Source organism: Apteryx rowi, unplaced genomic scaffold, assembly GCF_003343035.1.
Source record: "Apteryx rowi isolate R43461 unplaced genomic scaffold, aptRow1 scaffold_185, whole genome shotgun sequence".
NCBI lineage: Eukaryota > Metazoa > Chordata > Aves > Apterygiformes > Apterygidae > Apteryx > Apteryx rowi.
In genome coordinates this window covers 1,614,035-1,626,668 of record NW_020448141.1, presented here as the reverse complement: position 1 = coordinate 1,626,668, position 12,634 = coordinate 1,614,035, and the positions used below count along the sequence as shown (strand labels likewise).

Sequence of the window (12,634 nt, the reverse complement as noted above, 5' to 3'; positions counted from 1 at the left end):
AAGCAACAAGATACGAAAACTAAGTTGGCCACAGATTATTTACTGCACCAGGTATGCCCGAACTTCAGGTAACCTGGGTTCTTAACTAGATTAACCTGGATTTTGGCCCTGGTTTCAGTATCAACATGGAGGTTCTGACATGGTTTGAGCTGAGGTAGGTGGAGTTCTCTGCTGGGGCTCCAGGCTTTGCTCTGGGTTGAGAGCACAGGTGAAAATCACTGCTAATCTTTCTGGGTTTTTTTTGTTTTTAATTTTAAAGTACCTTATTGCAATTTTCCTCTAGATTAGGATGTTCAGCAGTTCCCGTTACTGAATGGGAGAGAATCGTAGAGTATCCTGTCCCCAAAAGCACAGGCTGTATAGCCTATGATAAACACAGTGAGGATTCAGTAGCACATGGACAAATTCTTTGTGGAAGCATTCATACAGAGATTGATTAACCAGGATGCCAGATCCTCAAGATCTGTCCTGAATCAGTATCAGGAGAAGGAGGAAGGTAAGCACTCTGAGTAAGTTTTTTCCTTCCGCATACTGGGAAAATATCACCCGTTGAGTAGAGGCAGGGAAATAATTTGATGAAATTTCCCAAGGAAGAATGTTTCAACTTGGGCAAAAGAATAGTTTCATTAAAACCTCTTACAAGAAAGAATTCTAAAATCGGAAGAGAATTTTTGTTTAAAACCACAGAGACTTCCTTCCTCCCACGTGCCTGCTGTTCAGCTAGTCTGCCAGACTGAAGCTCGCGTTTCTGAACAAGGTCCTGCGGCAGGGAGTGGAAACTTGCAATCTCTTATTCCAAAACTTGGTCTGAATTCCAGCTGTCGGCTGTGCTGTGGACAACACAGGTTGCAGAACTGGGTATTGTTTGGGGGCAGGGGATGTTTTCCATCTTACAGAAACTTAAGGAGAAAAAACATTTTACTCTGGAACAACAAATGCTAACTTGGTATATTTTAGGAAAACTTTCCTGCTCGTCCATACTTCCAAGAACCTTGCCTCCAGCCATTTTCAGAGTCTCTTGTCTGCAGTTGCTGCAGATTGAAAGGTCAGAGCCTCAGCTGAGCTGAAGGGAGAGAATCCAGGCTTCAGCAGAAGATTATTTTCCTGGCTTCTTCCTCCCTCTACTCTCTAGCAATCCAGAAAGTGGTGCAGATGCCTCATGTCTGCCACCTCTTGCTGCAGGCAGGTCAGCTTCAGAAGAGAGAGCTAACTCCTCCTGTCTATCCTATGCTCCAGGAGGAAAACTTTAAAAAAAGAAAGGCGACAAAAACTCTGAGTGCAGCCGTAATGTCTGGGTAACACCACTGCATGGCCCTGACTTAATATCGACTGGCAGGCTTGGGGGAAAGAGAGGGCAGGAGGGGTGGGATATTCCTGAGGTTTAGCAAGGGGGGGCCTGAAGTAGCCACTTCTGTGAGCTGTGGGTTCTTAAAACCAGCTGCAATTAAAGACTGCAGGATGAAGCAGCTCTGTTGCGGGTTTTGCAGCACAGATAGCAGAACAGCAAAGTCCCCAAGGTATCTTTATGCAAAGAGAAAGTCTTCCCTTCTGCTGCTGAACCACTTCTGACCCAGCTTCAGTGAATGCACTAGTGAACTTTCTCCTCTTGCAGAGCCACCATCTTGCCTCATTTCCTGTCAATAGAGGAGCGTTAGTGATCTGGGAAAGGCTTTATTTTTGAACTGTGTGCAAGTGAAAGAGATGTAAGCATCTACTGGAAAGCAAAACTTGCATAAGTAGTTGTAAGTGTCCTTTTTGTCCCCTGTTGTATTTGGGGAGGGAGGAGATCCTCAGACTCAGAATATTAGTGTTCTGTACCTTCTCATTAACCCCTGGTTCATCCTTGAAACTTTCTCCTTTTCATTTCAGGTAATATTGCAGCTGGTCCAGGGGAGATGAGTTGCAAAAGAGAGGAAGAGCAGAATGCAAATCAAGTTCTAAAATCAACAAAGCAAAGTCAGTATATAGCTGTGAAAGATAAGTTTGTTCAGTGCAGACTGTGTAAAAGGAAGATGCAGCTTGTAGCAGATGTGTAGCTTACAATTACACCAAGACATCTTTTATACAAACACTATTACAGGAACATCAGCAATGCGGGCACACTTGTGGAGTCTTTGCCCCCGCTTTATCCTGAAATACTAGGCTATGACAAATTATGACATGCTAGGAAAGGAAGCACTGCTTTAATCGTTGTGGACCCAGAACCTATGTTTTGCATTGGCAATTAGCTGAGTCCTTATGAAAGCTTGTTAGCATCATGCTTTCAGAAATAAGATTCAACAAGATGTTTGCCAAGTTAACTTCTGTGCATTTTTACAAGGATAGCCACCTGGTAGCATAGTTTATTTTTTGTAGAGATGTAGTCTGCACGCTTTTAACACATCTGACAGCAGGGTTGAAGTAGTTAAAGGATAGTAAGTTTACTTGATCTGTTGGATGTATCTTGGCTTACAACACATAATGAAGAATTAAAGAGTTGATGCTCATTAATGTTCTACAAGTTGCAGTTGTTCAGAGTGCTGCTGCTTAAGGGAGTTTGCCATGTAAGAGATGGATGGACCTTTAAATGGAACTGCAAAAAAAAGAAAGTTGCATTATATTTTTATCATTTTTTTTTTCTTAGAGGATCCATTACTAAAAAGCAATGGCTTTTGAAAAATTTGAGTAAATGGTTGGAGGTGGAGATACAAGAAATTTGATTCACATCCAAGAAAAATAACTTGTTGGGAAATGTGCAAGAGAGCAACACTAGAAAAACAACAGAGAAAGAGGCCAAAGTGAGAGCAAGGTCAGAATATATTTCCTTTTGTAGGTGGGAGGTGGAAGGAGGGCTTTTGTGAAAGAGGCAAAAGTGGTGTGATACATGGCAGCCTGTGGAAGGAAGTTTATTTTCAATGGTGTGCTGCTGTCAGCCAGACAAGGGAGAAAGAAGGACTGGGGCTAAAAGGACCAGATGAAATTTTAGCTGGTCAAAGTTTGAGCTGGAATTGAGCCAGAGAGGAGACTCTCCCCTTCTCCTGGCCACATAACATAATATGTTTCACATCACGGAAAACAGTGGAGATGCCAGTCCGTGCTTTTAAGGCTAAAACAAATTAAGGTATGTGGAGCTGAAGGAACTGGTAAAAAGTTTTCTGCCTTTTTTCTGCTTACCACCCCCCCCCCCCCAAAAAAAAAAAAAATCTCCTGGGAGGGTGTATAAGCAGTTACAGAGTGTGGGTTTTTTGTTTGTTTGTTGAAATATAGGTCTTTCCTTTGTGGATAGAAGACAGCTATCCATTTTTAATTATCTGGTTCTGCTTATTCATCCCTTCTGAACAATTTATGGAAAACCATATTAGTACTCTGCTTCCTATCAGACTGCATTAACTCTAAGTCTTATAAACCTTCTGCCAGCTGTGTAAGTAGGAAATGGAAACAGAAAACCATTGGAAGAGTGAATGTCTTCCCAGAGTTTGTCCATTTTGCAGATTGCAGAAATGACCTGGTGCAAACAACAAGTGGTTTTTAAAAAAAAAATATATATATATATATATGTTGCTGAACATGTTTTCTGAAACACTTGAATCTACTTGGCCCTAGTACTCATCGACTAGGTTTCATCTTTCTGTCCTATGTATTTGTAGTGACTTTAGGCCCCGAGTTGTTCTGTCACACAAAGAAGAACACGTTCAAAGTGTTGGGAAGGCTCGGAAGTGCTCTGAAAGTCTCCTCCTGCCATCTAGTGGTCTGAAAAAAACCTCTCTTTATTGCTTCATAATCTTAAGAACTGAAAGATTCTTCAGCTTCTGTTTGCCTGTGGGTTGTCGCATGTCCCCTCTTTAGTGCATATAGCTTTTGAGATTTAGGTAAAAAGGAAGCCTGTAAAAGTAGTTCTTAGGGGTTGGGCATTTTTGTTTTAAAGCCTGTATTTCAAATATGTGTTTTCTGGGAAAGAATATGTGGAGAATTGATCTGTTAAAAACAGAATTGCAAGAGACTGAAAGCTGAATAGTTTAGAGGAAAAGATTTAGATTTAATCAGCCCATCTAAAAATATTTCTTCTAGCACCTGTTTGACTAATGAGGCTTTGGATAAATGAGTACAATTGTATGTCTGAGATCCTTGTTTGCCTAAATTGTGATGTCCGTCCATTAGTCACTTATCCCTTATATCCCTCTCCTTAAGAGTTATATGAGCTATGCAGCAAAATTAGATTTGGTAATCCCCAGCTGCCCTAGATTTAAGAAGATGGCAGTCACTTCTTCCCCTTCTTCCACTAAATACTTTTTTCCTTGTTCTGACACCTCATTAAAAAGTTTGTTTCTTACCTTATTTTTTCTGTATTATTTTGAATGCCCTTGAGTGCACTATTGTTAAATTCCTGCATATGCTTTCCTATATAGTACACTTAAATGTGAAGTGAAAAATATTTTAATACTCAGAAGCATTCCATTGATACAGAAAACACTGAAAGATAATATCCATGTAGGAGGAGAAAATGTTGGCTGTAGTTGCTCTGACAAACGCTTTTCTGAAAAGTAGCAGAGGATGGGTGGGTTTCCATGTGGAACAGGCGGTGTTTGCCTTGGAAAGAGCCGGGAGGTGCAGCCGTGGTTCTACAGACTTTGCTGTATTTCAGAACTGATGCTTAAAACTCCCTGGCGTCCCCTTCCCCCGTTTAGCCATCTACTCATTTTTGATGGACAGACAGCTGCCTTCACCCTTCACAATCTGCAGACTGTGCTTCACTTCAAAATATGTGGCCCTACCTGGGTATGTTACAATGGTGCACTGCTGAGAGGGGACTCGAACAGAGACCATTCATCCCAAACAGAATCCTTATTCATGGATTAGGCTGTAAGGGACTTGGGCTCCAACCTCAAAAAGTTAATTGGAGCCTATACATAATTAAAACTGCATTCTCACTTTCCTAAATCATTTAGCCTGGAATCTTTACAACATGGTTTGCAGCTCCCATTTTCTTAAAGACCCATAGTAACAAAAATGTTGAACAAATTAGAACAGCCAACTGAGTGTTATAGAAGAAACTGCTGGAAATAACGTCTGAATTGTGTTGTGGATGTTTTTTAATATACTGTATAAAGCACTTTGAATGAAAAGGGCCAGAGAAGGTCAATGTTTTATTAGCAGCTATAAAAAATGATGGGAATGATTAACTCTACCATTTCTCTCTACAAGAAAACCTGTGTTTTGAGCTTCTCTGTTTTAGTATAAATTCTCCCTAATGGTCAAAACTATCTACTGGCTGGCTTCCATCTCAGCTGGAGTCCTGTAAAATGTTCTCACTTTTTATTTCCGCAGCAGTAACAGTATGATACTTCAGAAACATAAAAATTTTCTATCATGTGGGATCCCTGCTGTGACCTCCCAATTTTAACAATTATCCCCTATATTCCATTCAGTTATTTTGAAAAAAAAAAAGTAATTTTATGCCTTTTACTCAAAAGGAATTTAGAAATAAAACCCTTACCTCTGCATTGTCACTTCCTTCAGCATTCTTTTGCTTATAATTACAGCAATAACCAGTGTGGATTATTAACTATGAGGGGCTTGGGTGCATTTTTGAGGAACAGGGTAGGGTTTATATAAATTCAGCTCTTTATTTAGAATAGAAAACTGGCAAGTTACCAAAAACAAAAAGCTTTACCACCTAATTAAATTAATAGTCTGTTAAAACCAGCAGGGGCTGGCAGGAGAGGTGATAGTATAGTGTTCATTCCTGGAGCTAGGTTCGTGCTACCTCCTGCTGTGCCTGTTTCTTGGAGCAGGAGGCCTCTTCCCCCACTTATTCAGTTCTTTCTAGGATACTGTAAGAAGTTTGAGGAAATACTTAAATGAATCTCATGCAAGATTAACACCTCTGAGATTATATGTAGTCCCCTTATGAAGATGAAAATGTGGCTACCTCTTTTTAACTTCAAAAATTTAGCAAATATACAACCACAATTCTGGAATTAAGTCTTCAGTTTACCTAATCTATGTTAGAAAGCCTAGTCATACAGTTTTGCGCAAAGTCTTGAGTTGGAAGTTGTTCTTTATTTATCAAACAGGCCATGCCTGTGTGCATTTATATCTGAGGGAGTTTTAAAATGTAAGGAAGACAGTCAGATGAAGAGTGTCCCAGCTCTTGGTGTCATGTAGTACAGTCAATGTGCAACAAATAATTTCCAGTTTCTCATATTTCCCCATTCATATCAGTAATTATGTCTTGTATTATTCCTGTCTCAGGATACGACCTGCAGATTTCCAGATTATCCTGGTTTGCGGCAAACAAAAAGTAAAGTTTGTTAGCTGAAGAAAACCAGTCCCAGATTTGTACACGCAGCTTGTAAGCCTTATCACTTTGGATGCATTGCTGACACCAGGAACCAGCCATGGCTGTGACCATAGGTAGCCACATACCCATTAGTGTGGTTGGAGCATGTTGTTCTGTGCCCCGGTGGTTCTGGCTCAGGAGCCAGCAGGCACAGTGCTTCACAATGAATGCAGAGTACCAGGGTAGCTAGATGCTTTGAGCTGCACAACCAGGACACTTTTTTGAGTATGAAAACTCAGCAGGAGTTTTAAAACTATGGCAGAAGTAGCCAACTTTCTGATCTTTCATGGGTCATTTCTTTTAAGACCACCACATACTTCACCTAAACTGCCTGCTTGGGTGGAGGTTGTGCTTAGCAGTTGCCTAGTGGTGGCAGGCTGTGTTCATTAGCCCCCAAAATAGGTTGGCAGAAGCAGGCTCCAGGAGCCCTTTTCTTTGGGGTTCTCCCAGCCTCACCGGGCACTAACACCATCTACCACACTGCGTGGTGCTGCTCAGCCCTTCCTTCCACTACAGGTAGGAACCTGGGTAACAGTCTCGCTTAAAGAACCCCATCTACTTCCAGGCCTTTCCATGCCATCTTGTGCAGATTTTTTCATTCTGCTGTTGTTCCTATAGAGATCAGGTTTTCTGCCCTGTAGCTGACCCTGTACCACTACTTCCTTGTGACCCTGAAAGCAGCTGCTTTGAAGACTGCCACTTTTGACACGATTTCCTTTATTCCCACATGTGTTCAGTGCCATTTTCTCTAGTTCTGCCACTTTTTTTTTTTTCCTTAAATGTGGTTCCGTGCTGGTAGTAACATTCACGCCTGTGAACATTCAAACAATGAATCTATTAATATGGTGTTCTTTTGGTGATCAAATCCTTGTGTGAGGCTTAAAAAACTGGAAGTCTGTTTCTCTCCTGTTCTCCTATCTATAACAAGTCATGTCCAACACAGCAGATTAAAGGTAAAAAGGGTGCGTGTGTGTGTGTGTGGGGGGACGACTTTAGCCTTGCATACTTCATTGCAAGGCCCCAGGATAAACTGAGCTAACTGAGTAGCAACATAAGACTAAGGAATATAGCCTGGGATAGGAAGTTCAGCTCAGTACTGTGGCAGCTAACCACATTTTATAACCCCTTCTGAGACTCATCTTAAAACCCAGTAGGGTCTGTCTGGTGTTTTTGCTTCTGCTGTTCCTACTGGAAGGCTATCCCACTATTTCACTCTTCCAATGGTTACAAACTTCCTAAGTTGCCCCCTGAATTTCCTCTTGGCCAGATTATATTCATTTGATCTTGTGCCAATATCGTTCTCTACTTTAAATTGTCCCCTCCCCATTGTATTTAACCTCTTAAGGCATTCATAGCAACTAGTTATAGTTCCTCTGTCTTTATTTTGGTAAGCTTAGTAAGGCTCTTCCATTCTTTAGGACAGACTGTTCTGCCCACTTGCCCCATTTGCATTTTGTATTTCAGTTCATTTTTCCTGTAACAGGAGAGAATATATCTTCCTATAAAAGAAATATTCACCATATTTCAGATGAGGTCTTATCAGAGTTTGTATGGCAGCATTAGCATTTAACCTATTTACTGGAATTATCTTGCCCGCTGCAGCCTCGCATTGTGGTCTCGTAGATCCTGTAATCAAATGGGATACTCAGTTTTCTCCATTGTTTACAATAGATAAGCTTTTCACAGAATCAGAGAAGTTGAGGTTGGAAGGGACCTCTGGAGATCATCTAAGTCCAACCCTCCAACATAGTCAAGGATTTATCTGCTAGATCCAAGGCAAGTATCTACTGACTAAAGTACTTTAATGATCAAGTTTTTTATGAGGTTTTTTTTTTGTGTGTGTGTGTGTAAAGGTAGAATTGCCTTTCTGTTCTTTGTCTTTTTAATGCTCTCAGAAGCATTTTCAATACCAAAGAAGAGGAGAGTTCTTCTTGGCACAGGGGAAGCTGACACACCTACAAAAGAAGGTATATAATTCCAGAGAACCATAGACTCAGAGTCTGAAAGACGGTCAGATACTATGCATATAATATTAGGCTTCTTTAAGTGCAGCTTTTGAAATAGAAAGCTGTTCCTAGCTAAGATACCATTACTTAGTGTTCTCATGGTAAGAGGGTTATACTGTAACTGGCTGGCAATAAGTGAAATGCAATTTCTCCTCTTCTGCTTCCCTCCCCACACTCTAAAGAAATGAAGGAGAAAGTGCCTTCTTCCATTCATTGTTAATATTAATATAGGCTGGAAAATACTATTTAGCTTCAGACACAGGAGTGTCTCTAAGTATTTGGGGGTAGTGAATGCGCTCATTCAAGCTTGACAAAAGCATATTCTGAACAAAATGTTTCATATCCACAGAATCAACCTAAACTTGAAGAAAGGTGACTTTTTCAAGTTTTACTTCTTTTGGGGTAGGTTGGGGCTTTTTTCCAGGTCAAAACGTAAAATGGAACAACAATATAGAAGACCTAGAAAATCAGTTATTTCCCAGCTGTGACTATAGCTGGAGATAAATTTCTGTGGATTTGTCCATAAATATTGTAAATTTTAATCAGTGCTTTGCTGAATAACAGTGCTTCAGCTTTCTGAGTGTTCACTGAAGGACAGACAAAAACTCTTTCTATAGCTCCCCCCAAAACCTCTTCTAGCTTTCACAGGAAAAATCATATTGTAAAAGAATTAAAAATGTGAATCATTGCAGGGTTATTTTCCAGAATTTCTACACAGCCTGAAATAATAGTTCTGAGGGGCACAAATGGGATGTTAAATGTTGATGTTTTAACATGACATTTAAAATGTTATTATTGCTAATTACTTTAAGCGATCATTATTCCAGAAGAAATTTACAGCCAATGTGCTTACCCTGGATTCTCAAACTATTTAAGAATTTTTATGCTATCAAATATGTCTACAGCTAGCCATATCTTCAGCTTCTCCCATAACAACTTTTTACAGCAGTTATGATGAGCAGAACAGAATCTTTCTTAGACAGAGGTAACCCTTCATGAAGGAAAATTTTACTTTTCATTAAATAGAGAAAAACAGAGAGAAAAGACGTTTTTCATTTTTTTGAGTAGGAAAGATAACTTGCTTATAAATTGGTTATAAAAATTGAAATTAATAAATACCTGGTTTTATTTCTACAGTAAGAGAGTACAGAAGCTCTAAAGATCTTTCTCTATCCGCACATGGGATTTTTAAAACAGCTCTACAAGTGTACTCCTGTATTGTCAATCCCCTTCTTAGAAATGATGCAACCTCTGGTCAGTATGCAGCCTTTCCTGACAGCAGGGGTGAAATGGCTCGTGGTCACTCTGAGAGCTACCATACTTTGTGTGTTTTGCCATTGCAGTGACAACTGCCCCCAGGAAATTTCTCTTTGGGGGTGTATCACTTAAGACATGGCACTACTGGCCCTTCCCAGCCCCTTCCCTTGCCAGTTCCTGGTGTCCCGAAAGCTTTCCCTCAGCAGTGTCTTCCCAACCCCAGCTCAGAATTGGCATAAATGGTCCTGAGGAGGGAGCATGGAGCCCTGCTTCCCACCACTGCTGCTCACTAACCCACCTCCTAAGGGCCAGAGGAGGTATCTGCTTCCTGCTGGTGGAGACCCCCTCCCTCTCCTGACCGCAGGTATGGGCTAGGGGAAATCCAGCCGTGGGAAGAAACAAGAGGAATGCAGTTGCCTGCTAAATATCAACAAAGAAGGGATCAGCCGAAAGGGCCCAGGACCGCACCTGCTGCAATTGCTACAGTGAGTCTTCTCCTTTGCACTGTTGCTGCTGTGAGGAAGGGCTGAGAGGCAGTGAAAGAGCTTGAAGGGGTCACCTCTGAGGCAGAGGTAAAAGGGTACCCGGTGACAGGCCATCGAAAAGGTGCTGATGGGGTGTGTGGGGGAAGTTTGGGATTTATTTACTTTGCATTTAAGCAGGTATGGGCAGGGTGATGGAGGGGTCACCCTTAAGCAATTTAACAAGAAATGCATTATGGCTACATAATGCAAACATAAAAATGTTTGCAATACCTTGCAGTTTCAGCAGACTTTATAGGAATTACTGTGTTAGTTCAAACAGGAATCAAATAACCACTTGGGCTATGGTTATTCACTTTCACAAGAGGCAAGATATTTCCTTCTGTTATGCTGTGGGCTGCAGTTTAAAGGCATACCTTCCTGTATGTGGCCATAGTCAGTAATGAGTGAAGCAATCTCTGCTTACACAGGTTTATAGATCTTCACGTACAAGGAAGAATTCCACACAGTACTTTTCAGAGATTAGATGGTCAGACTAAACACCTAAATTTCATATTTAAAATTATTTCTTGACTGTTGTTTCCCTCACTATACTGCTGTGTGGATAACATTTTTCGTATAGTTTTACGCTGTTTAAAAGGGGGGGGATCATGTGACCAAATTTAATTGTCTGTCAGGTCTTTTAGGGTGTGATTTATCTCATCCTAAAATAGATGTCTAGTTTGGATGTGAACACCTACTTACTAGAGGTCCAAAGTTTGGTGAAATGATCCCATCTAAAATGTTTGCACAGTGTAGCTGCTGGCTCTCTTGACTGACAATGGCATTGCCTGGAGAGTACTGCTTCTCTTTGTAGCTTCTCTTTGTAGCCACAGGCTTGGCTCATTAAAGTTTGCGTAATGAGCTCTCTAAAATAACAAAAGTGAACCAACTGGTATTCTGGACGTGGGCTTAGAAGCGAGCTGGGGAGAAGAAGTACCTTCTGCCCCCAGTGGTGCAGGGGGGCTTTGAGGGGAGCAAGCTCCAGCCCTTGGTTGCAGTGACAGGCGCAGAAGGTTCAAAGCTAAATCCTTAGCAAAGGGACTTGGGAATCCTGCTGACACTTTACTTTTCCAGGTCCCAAATGCAGATCCCCTACAGACCCACTCAGCTGTGGCACCATACAGGGGATGTCTAAAGTACTGGATGCCAAACTGCTGAAGCTCCTGAAACATCCTTTCTGCCACTGTGTATTGTGGGTTCAACTAAGTTTCAATGGTGCCTTGCTGCTTGTGTCTAGATCCTAGTGGGACTTTCAATGTAAGCATTTCTCCTTGTGTCTTGCTTCAAAGATTTAATCCTTTGAGCCTGTCCAGAACACTTGGACTCTGTATGAACTAGACCAGGCTTTGAACAAATCATGAAGAGAAGGAATAAGTAATTAAGTAATTCAGATCCACATTAGGATCTCTCTTTTTTCTTGATCTGGAGTACAAATTTAAACCCAGCTGTTTCAGGAGAGTGCCTTCATACCACAAAGGGAGGAGCTATTTTGTGTAGGGCCCTTCGTACTGGAAATGTTCTAGCTGAACACTAGTTCAGTCAGAGCGCCCTTGAAAGTCAAGCATGAGGGGGGGGACCTAAAAGAGCCCATGTTCTAAAGACTATTTAATTCCAGAGTTGGTCTCTTGCTTTCTCCTGTTGACATGGTTCCACCTAATATAAAAAATATCACATTATAGGTATAAGACTGTCTCCTGTTCCAGAAGAGTATTCTAACAGCTGTGCTGTGTAAAGTTCAAAGAATGGTTTTAAGTACCCCAATCTGGTACTCAGCAGTGGAAGAAACAGATAAGTCAGGGTTAGTACAACTACAGGTGACTGTTAGGCTGCTGGTAGGAGAATGAGGAAGTAACTATGAATATTTCTGTCTGACCAACAGAAAGCCACACATTTCTATATAGGTATTTAGAAATACTAATTTCCGCTAATTGTGGATTGCAAGACAGGAGTTTCTTAAGATTTTTGTTTCTTCCCTGTTGGTAACTGAATAATTCTGGTTACTAAAGTCAACTTAAAATGAGAGGATGAAAAAAATGAGGCAAATCTAGATCTGAAGACTAAATGTTTTAGCTGTATTTATCATGAAGAGGCTGAGAGAGACCTTTACTACAAAGCTATGGTATTTAGGTGTCCCTTTGCCTAGTTACTTACTGCCTTCAACAGAGGTCAGATAAGATCTGAAGAACTGCATTTCAAAGTCTAGTAAAAAACAGCCCACTTTGAATGTCATTTATCTGCTTTTGGTGGTTCAGTTTCCCTATGCCCACTGAATGAACTGTACAAGCTGAACCTCAGGGTTTTCCAGGTTAGCTATAAAATCCACCTACATGCTCATATTAGTTCTATCATCAAAGCAAGAACAATACTATAGGCACTGGTGGCTAGTGCAGAGGGTATTTCATGCTTCATCATTTGGGGAGATCTTAGACAAGGACTGATTCATCAGGGGTGTTAAGGAGGCTGCATCTGCATCTTTCCTCCCCAAATACGCCTGCTCGATGCACTCTGCAGTCCGTCTCACTAGTGAA

General features: G+C 41.0%; 1 long non-coding RNA gene across 1 annotated transcript; it reads left to right on the top strand.

Annotated features, from left to right (window-relative positions):
• Positions 1-1,396: 1,396 nt before the first annotated feature.
• LOC112964109 lies at positions 1,397-7,946 on the top strand. The gene is made up of 3 exons (XR_003252862.1): positions 1,397-1,956; positions 2,624-2,788; positions 6,232-7,946. It is a non-coding gene; the product is annotated as an uncharacterized LOC112964109 (long non-coding RNA).
• The last annotated feature ends 4,688 nt before the right edge of the window (positions 7,947-12,634 follow it).